This window comes from Pinus tabuliformis, chromosome 6 (assembly GCF_031772625.1).
Source record: "Pinus tabuliformis cultivar Carrire ecotype Pingquan chromosome 6, CPIR1, whole genome shotgun sequence".
Classification (NCBI taxonomy): domain Eukaryota; kingdom Viridiplantae; phylum Streptophyta; class Pinopsida; order Pinales; family Pinaceae; genus Pinus; species Pinus tabuliformis.
In genome coordinates, this window is record NC_142292.1 from 1,571,675,737 (window position 1) to 1,571,691,265 (window position 15,529).

Consider the following 15,529-nt stretch of genomic DNA (forward strand, 5'->3'; position numbering starts at 1 on the left):
AGACGAAAAAACCCACAGACTGCAAATAACATCACCCGGGTGCAACTCTACCGCAGAGAAACCATCGCACAGACTGGACAGCCGAACAAGCAAGTAACAATACCAACCCAAATGCCGCGAAGACAGTAAAACAGAGCCGCAACATTCCCCAATCTCGAGGACGGACACCTGGCGAGCGATCAGACGACCACAGCGCATGCAACCACGTGCCCCTCACGCGCGCCACCTCCGATTCGCCTCGATCCATGCGAAGCACGTAATAAGACCCCCATTCCATTCCGCCCCGTAAACCTTATTCTCACTTAGGAAAACGCCCAAATATTTCCCGATCTCGCCGCGGTCAACCCTAAGTCAGCGATCTATCGATCGCTTATAGTCCCCGGCAGGGACTAATAAGAGATTATATAAACATTGTTGGGAAACTAGAAGACATATGCATCTTTCAAATACTAGGAAAATATTATGCCAAGCAAATTTTATAGTAATCAACATTATTAATCGCCAATTTACATGTAAAATTTTACCATGAAAATTGGTAAACATAGTGATGGTTTAAGGGACATTTATATTCGCATGTCCTTTAAACTAAAGATAAACCCACAAGCTCAAGATAAACAATAATTTACTAAATACCAAAACTTAAAATCCCCTTAAAACATCTCAAAATATGTTATGATGCTTTCTAATGACTTTGAAGAGGATCCTGGGAGAATTTAAAATCCAAGCCTAATGTTAGGTCACATGTGAGTCAAATAGAGAAGATTTCTTACAAGATGTCAACACAATGTGTGATCCACATATGGTGAAGTGTAATTGGTGGTAAGAGTAACTCTTGATTGAAAAAGAGTAGGTGTGGGCTTACAATTAGTTATGTTAAAGCATTGAAGTAAATCAAGGGCATATTTTTGTTAGAACACAGTGATCCCTTTTGAAGAGTGGTGAAGATGTAATCCATGAAAGTAATGTCGAAAACCAAGGTAAGTCATAGAAAATTTCCCTATCAAGGATTACTTAACACTAAATTATATAATTGAAAACTACTTGTAATGATCAAATCATCCACGTACAAAACTAGAATCAATAGATAAAAGTGTTGTCTCTTTGTGTAAACTATAGGATCAAAATAAAAATAGTTAAACCCTGAAGTAAGAAGAAAACTATCTATATTCTCATTCTCATCCTAAGCTCCATGATCTTGTTTGAGACCATATGGGGAAATCCAAATTTTGTAAACAAGTGAATGATCCTACAAAAAGCTAGGAGGCTACTCCATGTAAATCTCCTCATGTGGATATCCATGAAAAAAGAACTCTTTAAATCCATATGGTATACTAACCAACCTTGGGAGGTAGCTAGATAAAGTAGAAGACATATGGAATACATCTTAGAAATAAGGGAAAATGTTTCATAATAATCAATCCCTTCAAATTGTGAAAATCTCTTGGCCACAAGATGTGCCTTATGTTTGTCAATCGAGCATAAATGACATATATGGTTCCAAGGACCCAATTACAATGGAACACCTTACATCCCTTTGGTAGAGGAATAATATCTCTAGTATTATTCTTCATCAAGTAAGAACACTCTTCTGTCATGGAAACTTCCCACTCAGTTATTGCAACAACATGAGAAAACTATTACAGATCTTCTAAAATGGCATGACTGAAAAGAGATAATCCTTTTGATTATGATTGATTTGAGGAAAGATAACTGGAATCAATAACCTTATAGCCATATCTCTTAGGTTTCTCTCTATTGTGAAGGATCCTCTTGAAATTTTGGTCTTGAACAGACTATTCTGAATTTGAATTCTCAGGTTCTAATGACATTATTGGTAGATTTTCTTCTGGTTGAGAAATTTCAATTAAAAAATCTTCATCTTCTGCATCTATAAAATCGTCACTAAGATTAGAACCATTATCAACAATAAAAGTTGAGGAAGGAGATAGATACGATCCTTGATTAACAACACTTCCTCAGAGGTAGGGTCAAATAACCCATAGGCCTTCATGTCTTCATAATAGCCAACAAATAACATTTATTGACTTTTCTTTTTTATGGATTTCTACTTTTCATCTGGAATTAATGACGAATCATGATTTCTAAATGACATAAAAGAAGAGACATCAGATATCTCCTTTTTCCGAGCTTCCACTAGAGTTATTTGTAGAATTGCCTTATGCCCAAGAAGGAAGGTGTCAGGTTCTTGAACTGAATCATGAAATTTTCCATCTCCTTGGGAGTTAAGTTCTTCCTTTAAACACCACCATTTTGTTAAAGGGTGTATGAAATAGAGTGTTGGTGACAACACCTTGTTCTTTGTATAAAGCTTGAAGTGACTTATCGACATATTCTCCCCTATTATTAGTGTGTGACTTCTTGATGAAGTATGATGATTGTTTAATGATAAAAGCTTTAAGTATCTTGAAATTTGCAAAGAATTAACTCTTGTACTTAAGGAATTACACCCAAGAGTATTGTGAGAAATCACTAATTAATGTTAGTTAATAATTGTCCCTTGAATGAGAAAGAGTTGCAAATGTCATTAAATGAATCTGCACCAACTTAAGAGGTGTAGTTTCTTTTAAATATTTCCCTTTAGGGAAGGGATCTTAGTGTTGTTTCCTAAGAGTGCAACGTGCATACACCCCATCAGTACAGGAAACCTTTGGAAGATCGAAAACTAAATATTGAGTGAACATCTACTGCAAATATTTATAATTCGATGGCCAAATATTTCATGCCAAATCGTACTTAATGAATCAACATGAGCTATTAAATAATAAGCTAAGGAATACGGAAGGATTACATACCTATATGATTTGGAGGCAATCGACATGACCAATAACAACAAGAATTGTTGGATCATGCAATTCTCTAATAACTATGTAATTGGGAGAAAATTAACTGACTTCCCATCACCAGAATGACAAATATGATAAATGGATAGTAAATTTGCAGAGGTCTTAGGGACTAAGAGTACATTTTTAATGCACCCATTAGTCGAGTGAGAAATTCCTAATCCCAAGACTTCAAGTTTAGTAGAGTCTGAATGCAACCTGTGAAATGTTGTTATGGGATGTAGATGGAAGAAAATCTCAATAATGAATCATACTATGGCATGCAACTAAATCAAGTATCCAATGATCTGTAGATCTTCCTAGAGCATGGGTAGCTAATCATGTCCTTTACTTTGTTGAAATATTATGCTTCTTCATGACATCATATAATACTCAAATATTTTCGCGAAATTTTGCTTCAATGTGCCTAGATTTTCCATAAAAGGAACAAGTTTCGTATTTTTTTTCTTCTTATTATTCTTTCTTTTGTTTGTGTTGGAGGAAGATCCATTTTTTTTGGAAGCTAGAGGTGGACATTGTGATTTTTTGAGGTTTGGAGGAAGTCTCATGGGCTTGAGATTTGTTTTTCTTTTATTGGGATCAGTCTTTGTACTAACCTTTGGAGTTATGAGCTATAAGAGCTTGAATTAAAGAGCTAAAGAGAACATCTAGTTGCTTAAGCTTACTTTTTTCCTCTGTGAGACAATCATATAATGTCTTGAAATTGGGTATTTTGAATGATTTTCCAAGGGCATCGATTGTTGAATAAAATGAAGATGAAACGAGATGAAAAGGATCAATTAGCTGTAATAACAGTGAAAATATACATTTCGATTGTATTTTCTTCTTTCCACATACGTTCATTTGGGCCACCAAATGACTGAGTTTTATAAGGTACTTCTCAATAGAGGCATGCCCATCAGGTATCAAATTTGATAATTTTTCTTCAGATTCTAAAGCATGAAATATATTGACATTTCCAAGTAGAGAGGCCAACTTATCCTAGATTCCTTTTGGAGTGATTCATCTTTTTACATTAAAAAGTACATTATATTACACATACAACCCTATCAAACACATGCCTTCATCTTACTTCTACTGATAAGAAAAATTTCCAAGTTCCTTTGTAGAAATTAGTTGATTATCACTTAACATTTGCTACGGTCCTTATGTTTGCAAAATCTATTGCATTTTAATTTTTCAAATATGATAATATGGTCTTTAATCCATTGTATTTTAACAAAACTTGGTTATTTGTAAGAACTACAGTTTATTTAGTAATTTTTCCCAATAACTCCAAAGACTTTGCAATGACCTCTATACAACAAAAATAATATTTCTCTCCTAAATAATTTTCTCCCAACAAAAGATTCTCTTTTACCTTAATAAAATATTGTTACGAATAGTTTGGAAGAATTATAATTTTTATTGGTTAAAAGAAATTTGGAAAATTCCTCGCAAAAGAGTATGTTGGTGTAAACTTTATCCTAAATATTTAAGGAAAAAACACCTTTGCCACTAAAATTTAGGGAAAAAAACGATACCATGTAAAAGTGAAAAAAACAACAATTATATGTAAAAATTTTAAAAATAATAACCATAACTGGGTTCATTATCACTTATGTCATTCTTCTTAATACATCTTAACAATAAATTCTACACATAATTCCAATTTAATTTAAGTTTCAACGAAGAATATTTGATGTCTATCTCAAAATTCTCATCCACCTTTAAGATTTGATATAATACAATGGAAAAGAAAAGCGTATCATGATCAACTTACTTAGAATGTACTGATTTAATATATTTGTAAAAATTAAGATTTTTTTGCGAGTCTAGATCAAACCATGTGATCACAAAGAAACTTTAGAAAACCTAAAACTATTAAAAAAAAAATTAGCCTCCTACCACATCAAAAGCAATTTAATTGTAATGGGAAACAAATATCTTAAAACAAATGAGAAAGAGAGATTGTCCTACTACCATGTAAGATTAAAAAAGAAAAAAGAAAAAACCTCTGCGAAGATAAAAAAAATAAAAAAAAAATCTAATTGCAACTCACCGCAAATATTTTAAAACAAATGAGAAAGACATTATTCTAATACAAAGTGAATGATTAAAGAAAGAAGTAGTAAAAGTTACTTAAGTGTAACAATTTTTTTTAACGATAAGCTAGTACACGATACTATACACTAAATAAAGACATCTTGTTGAATTGAGGCTTCTGTGATCCATATCAAGTTTAAGAGAAATTCTTTGGCGTAAATCACAAGATAAAACATTTGTCGACGCGTTTCGAACCAACTAGTGTGGTTCATCGTCAGCACAAGTTGAAGAAACAGATCCAGCCTAGCAAGTTAAATAGTCTGAGCAGAGCCTCCAACGACTAACTTGACCAATGGCTAACTTGACTCTAGGACCGGGGTCAAAATTATTTTATTAAATTAATAAGAAATCTCTAGATCAATATATAAATATATAAAATTCTAATAAGTATTTAGTTAAAAATTTACAATTTTTTTTATAAATTAATTAGTATTTAAAGAAAATCTAATTAAATAAAAAACCTTATAATAAATAAATAAATTGAATAAATATAAAATAATCTTACTTAAAAAAAATTATTATAAATTAATTAGTTATATAAAGACATCTTATAAACTTAGGATTTCCAAAGTTTTTTAATAAAACTCTAACCATAAGATTAAATTAACATTCTCCATCAATACCCAGCACACATATACCTTTTCCTACACATACAACAATTCAACGCCACCTTGACAAAGAGCATTTCAACATATACAAAGGATGTTCCTAATATTTATATAGATGGCCTAATATTTAATATATTGAAGTTGCATATGGAATAAAATTTTTCCCGTAATTGTTCGATGTGACCCCAATCCATTTCTAGATGTTATAATTGTAATAATTGTAATAATCGCATCATTTATATCCAAGACTAGAATAAAGTATCATAAATAATACTTATATCCAAGACTAGAATAAAGTATAATCGTTCTCTACAAACATTTTATTTTTCTAAATTTTTGATAGGGGTAGAATTAAAATAAATTTAGGTTATTTTTGATAGGGGTAGAATTAAAATAAATTTAGGTTAGTTTAATTATTAATAATTATAATTATTTTTATAATTTAATTTAATTTTAATTTTTATATAATTTAATCAAATTAAACTATTTTAATTAATAATTATAATTATTATATATATATATATATATGTATATATATATATTTTAAATTTAATTTAGATTTTATTATTATTTTTATTATACAAATTAAACTCTCAATACATTTAGATCACTTTAATTATATCTAATGAGATTCAATCCCAAAATACCAAGTGATGTGTATTTTTTCAACCATGGCCTTTCTCAATTGGCCTTTTTCAATTAAATATAAATAAAATATCTTATGACATCAACAAAAAACTGCACACTCATGGCCATCCAAGCTCCACTAAGCTGCGAAAAAAAAAGAGAATACTACTAGTCTGTAAATTGTACTTGGAAATCGAGCACCCAATTAATTTTTATTTCGGTGGCCTCCTAGAAAAATTATTAAAGAACATGCACACTTGACCTGACCATATATCATCATCATCATCAAAAACTCTATATATACAAAGCTAATGACATTCTGTTCTCATCATTCATTCAGTTTTTTTTGTTTACTCTGCAATTATCATCATTCGTTCGGATTCTTTTTGTTTACTTTGCAAATATGCTCTTACAAGTTATATGTACCCTACCCTGCCAGTGTAAGCACATGGCGCAGATTCTTTGCGCTTAATTTGCGAAAACATTCTTACAATTTATATTGATACTGCGAGTGTCGTTCACATTTATAGAGTCACTGCTTCCGCAAAAGTTGGCCGGATTTCAATTTTAACTCGGAGCAGGAAGATTGTAACAATGGCTGAAGCTCCTGTGACCTCCAAAGTGTGCCTACACACTTCAAAAATTGGCCATCTTGATAAGGAGATATTCCCTCCTCCTCGTAATACTACATCACATTTCAAACCTACCATAAGCAAGTCTCTTTCGTTTGGCCTTTGTTGCATATATAATTCTTGAACAAATCTCACAAAGGTGTAAGGGCTCTATTTTTTATTTCTATGTTTATAAATAGTTTTCAAATCACATATTTTTTCAATTGAAGAAATTATGTTTGGAGTAGCTTTTAGGTATACATAGTTTTATTCACAATTGGACAAAAATACTTGTGGGACCAAACTTCTTAGGCATACATAGTCCTATCTAGAATTGGAGCACAAAACCACAAGACTTGTAAGAACAAACTTCCCTTCCAAACCATTATACCATATCCATTAAACTCATCAAATCACATATTTGTTATATTTAACAAAAATATAAAATAGCATGAATTCATAATTTTTTTTTGGCTTTCTAAAACCTTGTATTCTCCTACTATTTTAATAAGCAACTCACCTTTCATTCACATTTCCAAGGATTTTAATGGATTTCAACTAGCAAAGGCCCAACTAAACCTAGATTTATGTGTACTTTAATGTTTGAAAATTATAATGATGTAAATAGTTTTCCTTAGGGAAGCATGAATCCTAAAGTGATGGTTACATTATCAAAATTAATTCACAATGCAATTTGAAACAATGCCATTTGGAATTTAATTTCAATGGATAGTATTAGTATGTAAAATGTATATTTTTCCTAAGATATAATTTACCAATAAGTGTATATATTTTTGAATTTAGGTTTTTGTGATCCATACTAAATTATTGAGAAGATTTTGGTAATAACCAAATAGGAAAATATTTTTTGATGTGTTTCGAACCAATGAGTATGGTTAATTGTCTTATGTATTAACTTTAGGTGGGGAAGGGTTGTTGACTTTTATTTTCAAAATTTGATGGACGATCAAGATGTATTAGCAAAGGAATATCTTAGGCATATGATTCGACTTAGTCCATGATCTATGACAAGGGCATGAGGGAGGACGAACCGTCAAACACAAATTATATAAAAATAAGTTTAATGGTGGGTGTCGTGTGTTGGATGTGTTGTTGGCAGCGTAAGAGTCAAAAGGCAAGAAAATGATTAATGAAGCAATGTGGTGATGGCATGTAAAGTTGTATTAAATGGCGGATGTGTTGTCTGCAGTGTAAGAGTCAAAAGGCACGGAAGCAGTTGGTGAAGCGATGTGGTGGCGGCATGTAAGAAACAAAACGTTAATTAAAGTCGTAAAGGTTAAATAATTATTAAAGTCACAAACCTGTAATAGCCCTAGTGAAAATTCCATGTAATAAATGTTACAAACAATAACCACGGATGAATGGGACACTTATTCCAAGCTGAATGTTGGGCAAGACATCCTAGGGGGTGTTCATTTGGTTGTTTATGGCTAAGGAAATTGGCAAAGACAATGAATAAGGAATTGAAATGCAAAATGACATTTTTGGCACATTTATTTATGAAAATAATGGAAATTAGGAGAAAATGGAGGTGAAAGGTCAGAGGTTGCATGTGAAGAAAATGAAGGAAAATAATGGAAAATGAAGAAAATAGAGGTCTCGTCCATAAAAAGGCTTCTGAGGATTAGTTGGTAACCTTTTGTCAGTTCAGTGTTGGAGCTCTCTCATTATTCTCTCTCTCTCATACTCTTGGATACTTAGAGTTTTCTTGGAGCACTCTTGGAGGAGTGGCATACTTGGATTCTTGGAGCAAGAAGGCAAAGAAAGAGCAAGAAAGTGCAAGAAGGTATCGGCATTGGCAGCTACATTATATTTTCTTGTATGTATCGAGTTGCATGTATGATTTATTCACTAATTTTGGCATGCATGGCATATGCATGTGGTTTCTTGGTTGTGATCTATCATTGGCATGGAGGATTACCTAGATCAACAATGGATTTCCTAGCCTTGCCATTTCTTGGATAGCCATGGTGATTGTGGGTTTACTTTCATTGTTTTTTTTGTTAGTTCTCATTTTCCTTATCTTAGGTTGAGTTATTAGTCCTGGAAGCCTTGGATGAACAAATGCTCTAGAAGCCTTGTTACACCTTGGGTTGATTTACTAGTCTTGGAAGCCTTGGTTGGACAAACTCTCTAGAATCCCTTGGTGGGTTGAGTTACTAGTCCTTGAAGCCTTGGTTGGAAACCCTGTATAAGCTGTGGGTTGAGTTACTATTTCTGGAAGCCTTGGTTGGACAAACGCTCTGGAAGCCCTAGAAGGTTTGGATGAAGACCAATCTGATGATGGTTTTGTGATGTCCAACCTTGAGGTGGAATCATTATTTGATGGGTTGAGGTGGATGGCCTTTGGAATCCCTTGATGAGTTTTTATTGATGTGTTCTATGAGATCCCACAATCATTCTTGGAATATTCCACGAGGGTGAATGACTAAAGAGATATTTGGCTCAGCCATTCTACGATCGGGTGGAACATGGTAGTCCCATCTCTAGTTGGTTTATTGCATTCATTAATGAAAAATTCATTCCCTTGATTTTCATGTGTAAAGGTATTGATGTATATATGGATTTTGATGGATGATATGTTTATTGTATTTTTGTTCCTACTATGTTGGTTATATGCACATTTTATGGCAGCAACTATGTATGGCTCTCAACATGTTTTTAATTGTTTATGAATAGATAATGTGTTTAAGACCTAATAGATGAATATGCCGCAAATGACATGAGGGAAAAATGGTTCATAATGATTATCAAATAAGTATGAGATCCCTACACTTAATTTTGTAGTTTACACATGTAGGTTACATGTCGATGATATGTTTGATGAAATGTATTTCATGGCTAGTAGGGGTTTGGTTAGGGTCTTGATCAACTATTTACTTTTGCATCATTATTTCCCTGTACTTTATTGATTCTGAGCTTTCATTCTATTCTGGGTAGTGGCATGGGCTATGGGCCTGAAAAATCGCTTAACTCCCAAGGTCGTTGGCACATAATTGGTAAGTTTGGTCCATAGTCACTGGAAGACAAGCCCATGAGAGTGGCTTTGGGTTTCTGGCTGCTCCCTTACCCATAGCATGTGAACGATTATGGCCTAAGAGATATAAAACAACAATGTGATCTAGGAAAAGGCTGTCTGAGTGGATGAATTGTCTCATGAGGGTTCTGTTGATGATGTTGGATGACTGTATGTGATGTTCCGTCGATTCCACTTCCTTGAGGTCACATAGGAGGTCAAATCTGATCATAATAGCCTCTCATCTCATGTTTACCCGGTTGGCATGGTTACTTTGGGTAGGCCTGAGAGGAGGGTGTTACAGAGTGGTATCAGAGCATGGTTCAACTCTTAGACTGGATGGGTTGAATGTGTTAGTCATGCATGCATGTCAGTTTCATGTGTGTCTCTTACACTTATATACTTGTTACATTTGCTTGATGATTGATTAGGGTTGTAGTATGGTTATCATGGAGAATTTGATATTGATTTCATGAAACATATTTGTCATGAACATGTGACTGGTTGCATATGGTTATATTTTGCTTATATGTGATTGTGTGTCACCTAATTACATCCTTGTTGTTAGGTTACATTTTTGAATATTTCGATTGCATGTATCAGTATTATAGGTTGATTGAAAAAACTGATAGATTATGTTCGAATACATGCGTTTATGCGCATTTGTAGTTGGTTAGGAATTGTTTATGCATATTTTGGTTGCATGTAGAAATGTGTATAATGGAATAATGGTTGTTTTCATGCATGAGGTCATAGCATACATTGTTGATATGACATTGCATTGATGACTAGACCCTAGCTAGAATGATGTTTATGAGTTGATACATTTACTTGTGTATGTCGATATGTTGTTATGATTATGTTATACATGTATCAAACTGATTTGGTGATCTTGTAGACAAGGTGTCCTCCCTAATATATACTAAGCTACGTTGATTTATTGTGATTTGGTTTATCTGACATATTATGCCTTGTAGGAAGAAATATGAAATGGCTAGCAAGATGGTTGAGTACAGAGACTCTCCCTACGAATCCAAAGAGCAGTATGGTGTTAGGAACTCTTCCAATTTGGCAGTGACATTGAGAAGCTTAAAGGAAGAGATAAAGAGTTGTAAGGCAGATAATGACAGAATCATATAGACACAGGAAAAGTTAGCAGAAGTAAATGCAGTGATACTCTAGAGCTTGTCAGATTTGCAGGGGCAAGGACCACTTCGAATCAGTCATGAGCAGGATAAAATTAATGGGGCATACGACAGTAGATCACACAGAGGTCACCGATTAGATAGAGAGGACACAATCCGAGATGGAATATTGTTGGACACTCTGGAGAGGAGAAGGAATAGACACATGTATAACTCTAGTTTTGATTCCGGTAATCACTATGATCATCACTGTTATCATCCTTACAGGAGGAGTGATAGGGGATACTTTCTGGATGATTTTAGGAAAGCAAAGCCACTTACTTTTGATGGATAGGTAAAGAGATCACACGATGCAGAGGCTTGGTTACTCGGTATGAAGAAGTTCTTCAGGTTGCATGACTACTCAGATAAAATGAAAGCTAAAGTGGTTACTTTCAATCTTAAAGGTAAAGAAGACATCTAGTGGGAAGATGTGAAGAATATCAAGGACATAAATGAAGAAGATTTGTCTTGGAATGAGTTTGAGTGACTATATAAGAAGAAGTATTTTTCATAAAGGTACTTTGATGACAGGGAAAAAGAATTCTATGAACTAAAGATGGGATCCATGACAGATGATGAGTACACCAGTAAGTTCTTGGAACTATTGAGGTATGTGCCTCACCTTAAGGAGGAGAAGACTAAGATTTAGAGATTCATTACTGCACTAATAGTTGCATTCAAAGATAGGATTGAATTCGATGAGCCTAGATCATTGGAGGAGGACATTTGAAAGCTAAAGCATTTCTATGAACAATCGAGGCACAACACAGAGACTAAGCCAAGCTGGAGAGGTAATGTAAAGAACAAAGAAAAACAGGATAAAAAGCGATCAAGGCCACAGGTTACACATAACAATGAGAATGTTGCAGCACCTAAGAGGTCCAATACATTAGATAGAGGACAAGGACATCAATCTAAAGAAAAGAAAAAGGGCAGAGGCTAGAAGCCTATAGAATGTTGGACTTGTGGCAAAGATCATCGCAAGAGAGATTGTCCACAGAATCAGGGTGGTAGACCTCAGATATACAGTGCATAGGAGGCACAAACTATTGGAGACGTTGGTCAAAGTATTCCACGTATCTATGCAGCCTTGAATAACAAACAGGCATAACATCAGGCATCTATCATCGAGATGGACGGTAAGCTTTGTGATAAATTTATTTCTATTTTGATTGACCATGGATCTAATTATAGCTATGTTAGTCCTGACTTGGTGGACAAGTGTGGTTTGAATAAGGATTTGCATGCAGAGTCTTGGTTAGTGCAGTTGGATACAGGTACAAAGAAGCGAGTTCATCATTGGGTAAGAGCTTGCACATTTGATTTGAATGGTATGCCTACTGCAACACATTTGAATGTTTTACCATTGCGTTCATACATTACGTTATTAGGCATGGATTGGTTGTATCTACATAGAACCAAGGTTAACTTCCATGAAAAATCTATTGAGTGTGTTGATGACAATGGAGAACTAAGAGTCTTGCAAGGAACGAAGAAAGCCACATCAGTTAGGATGGTGACATCTATGCAAGAAAAGTGTAGTCGCGGGAAGGGGTGAAAGCTATTTGTAGTACACATTTCTAGTGATAAGGGTAAGTAGGTTAAGGATGCACATGTGGTTAACAAGTACCCAATTTTGCAGCAGTTTTAGGATGTATTTCATGAAGACATTACAGAGTTTCCACTTCACAAGGAGGTAGATTTTTCTATTGAGCTAGTACCAGGGGCAGCTCCAGCATCTAAAGCACCTTATAAGATGTGGACACCTGAGTGGGTCGAGTTCAAATTACAACTCAAGAAAATGTTGGACAAGGGGTACATTAGGCCAAGTGTATCACCTTGGGTCGCCCCTATCTTGTTTGTGAGGAAGAAAGATGGTACTTTGAGATTATGCATTGACTACAAGTAGTTGAATAAAGTGACTATCGAGAAAAAATATCCTTTTCCAACGATTAATGACTTGTTCGATCAGCTGAAGGGAGCAACAATTTTCTCGAATATTGATTTGTGATCCAGATATCATCAGGTACGCATCAAAGAGGAGCACATTTACAGGACTGAGTTCAGGACCAGGTATGCGCATTATGATTTTGTTGTAGTTCTTTTTGGCTTAACTAATGCTCCAACTACATTCATGTGTTTGATGAATAGTGTGTTGCGTCCATATTTGGATAAGTTTTTTATTGTGTTGATTGATGATATACTGGTATATTCTAAAAATGGGGAAGAGCATGTCGAGCATTTAGAAACAGTGTTGAGGTTGTTGAAGGAGGATCAATTGTATGCTAAGCTCAACAGGTGTAGTTTCTTTCAGACTGAGATGCACTACTTGGGACATGTTGTCTCCAAGGAAGGAATTGCAGTAGATATAGAGAAGATAAGGGCCATCATGGAGTGGGTAGCTCCTAAGAATGTGGATGAAGTGAGATCTTTCATGCGTTTGTCAGGGTATTACAAAAGGTTCATTAGGAAATTCTTACAAATTACTTATCCCATTACATCTTTGCAGAGGAAATATAAGAAGTTCGAATGGACTGAGGAGTGTGAGGCTAGCTTTGATCTGCTTAAGCAATTGTTAACACATGCACCAATACTACAGATTATAGATCTGGATAAGGAATTTGTGGTATGAACATATGCTTGCAAGAGAGGGCTTAGTGGAGTCCTTATGCAAGATGGACATGTGATATGTTATGAGTCCTGGAAACTAAACGAACATAAGAAGAACTACCCAACGCATGATATTGTGCTAACAACGATTATACATGCACTGAATATGTGGAGACACTATCTTCTTAGCAGGCGGTTTGTTCTTATGAGTGATCACATTGGTTTGAGGTATTTGTTTGACTAGCCAAATCTAAATGGCAAGCAGGCTAGATGGTTGGCCATGATCATCAAGTTTGATTTTGTGATCAGGTACATCAAAGGTAAGGAGAACAGGGTGGCAGATGCTCTCAGTAGACGGATACACGTGAATCACTTAGCAACTATGAGTTCTTATGGGACAGATTTACATGACAAGATCTTGCAAGTAGGATAGCAGGATGTCAAATATATGGAGATTGTGCACAGGTTGCAGTAGAGTATAGGTAAAGGTGCAGGTGGTGGTACATGTATAGGTATAAGTACAGGTGATGGTACATGTATAGGTACAGGTGCAGGTAGTGGTACAAGTATAGGTGCAAGTGCACAAGACTTGGACTATTGTCTTGCAGCAGATGGATTGGTTAGGTTCTGAGATATGATATATGTGCCATATGATAGTGACCTCAAGAAGGTGATCTTGAGGGAGTTTCATGCGAAATTGTATTCAGGTCACCTAGGTTACCAGAAGACACTGACAACAATAAAGAGATCTTACTATTGGCTTAATCTAAAGAGGGATTTAGCACATTTTGTTGCTGGATGTTTTGATTGTCAACAAGTGAAGGAAAAGTGTAAACATCTAGGTGGATTTCTATAGTCAATTGCGATTCCAAAATAGAAATGGGAGATCATTTCCATGGATTTCATTACAAGGCTTCCAAAGACAATGAAGCAACATGATTCCATCATGGTCATTGTGGACAAGTTAGAAAAGGTGACACACTTCATTCTGGTGAAGTCTACGTACTCAGCTAGCGATGTGGCACAGGTGTTCATCTAATATGTGGTTAGACTACATGGTGTTCCAAAGAATATTGTGTCAGACAGGGATGCGAAGTTCACTTCCAAGTTTTGGAAGGAGTTATTTGCAGGTTTGGGTACAAAGTTGCCCTTCATCACTACATATCATCTGTAGATAGATGGACAGATAGAGAGGGTCAACTAGATATTATAGGATATGTTGAGGATGTATGTGATGCATCAACAAAGGAAGTGGGAAGATCATATTCCTTGGTAGAGTTCACATACAACAACAGTTATCAGGAGTCATTGAGGACGAGTCCTTTTGAGGTATTGTATGGACAGAGTTGTAACACTCCCATTAGTTGGAGTGATCCAGTTATCAGGGTATGGATTGGGCTAGATATGTTGGCAGACATGGAACAAGAGATCTAGGTGATCAAGAAATATCTTAAGGTAGCACATGATAGGCAGAAAAGTTATGCTGAGAGGAAGAGGTTGTTAGATCTAAGACTTTTGTGATCCATAATGTTGATATTAGTATTTCAGATTAATGATCCAGGTGGATGTTGGTGGCCACCCACTTATCCCATCTGGACCCCCACAACTGTCCCTTTCAGTTTTTCAGTTTCCTTAATTATAGCGCAGTTTACTATTTTTAGCAGTTTTTCGGGTCCTAAACTTTCGGAGCCGTTTTGAGGCCCTAAACAACATTTTTTGGGAAATCTACGACTAGCGATTTTTTTGATAAAAATCATCTTTCCCGTCGTAGTCCTCGGAGAGATCTTTCCAACAGGCTATCATGCACGTCAAACGGAGATAATACGACCAATTTGCGACCCCGGGAAGTTGGTTGTCCAACTCACCCCAAAACGGGGCCCACAATTTGGCGTTTCATCTTCTA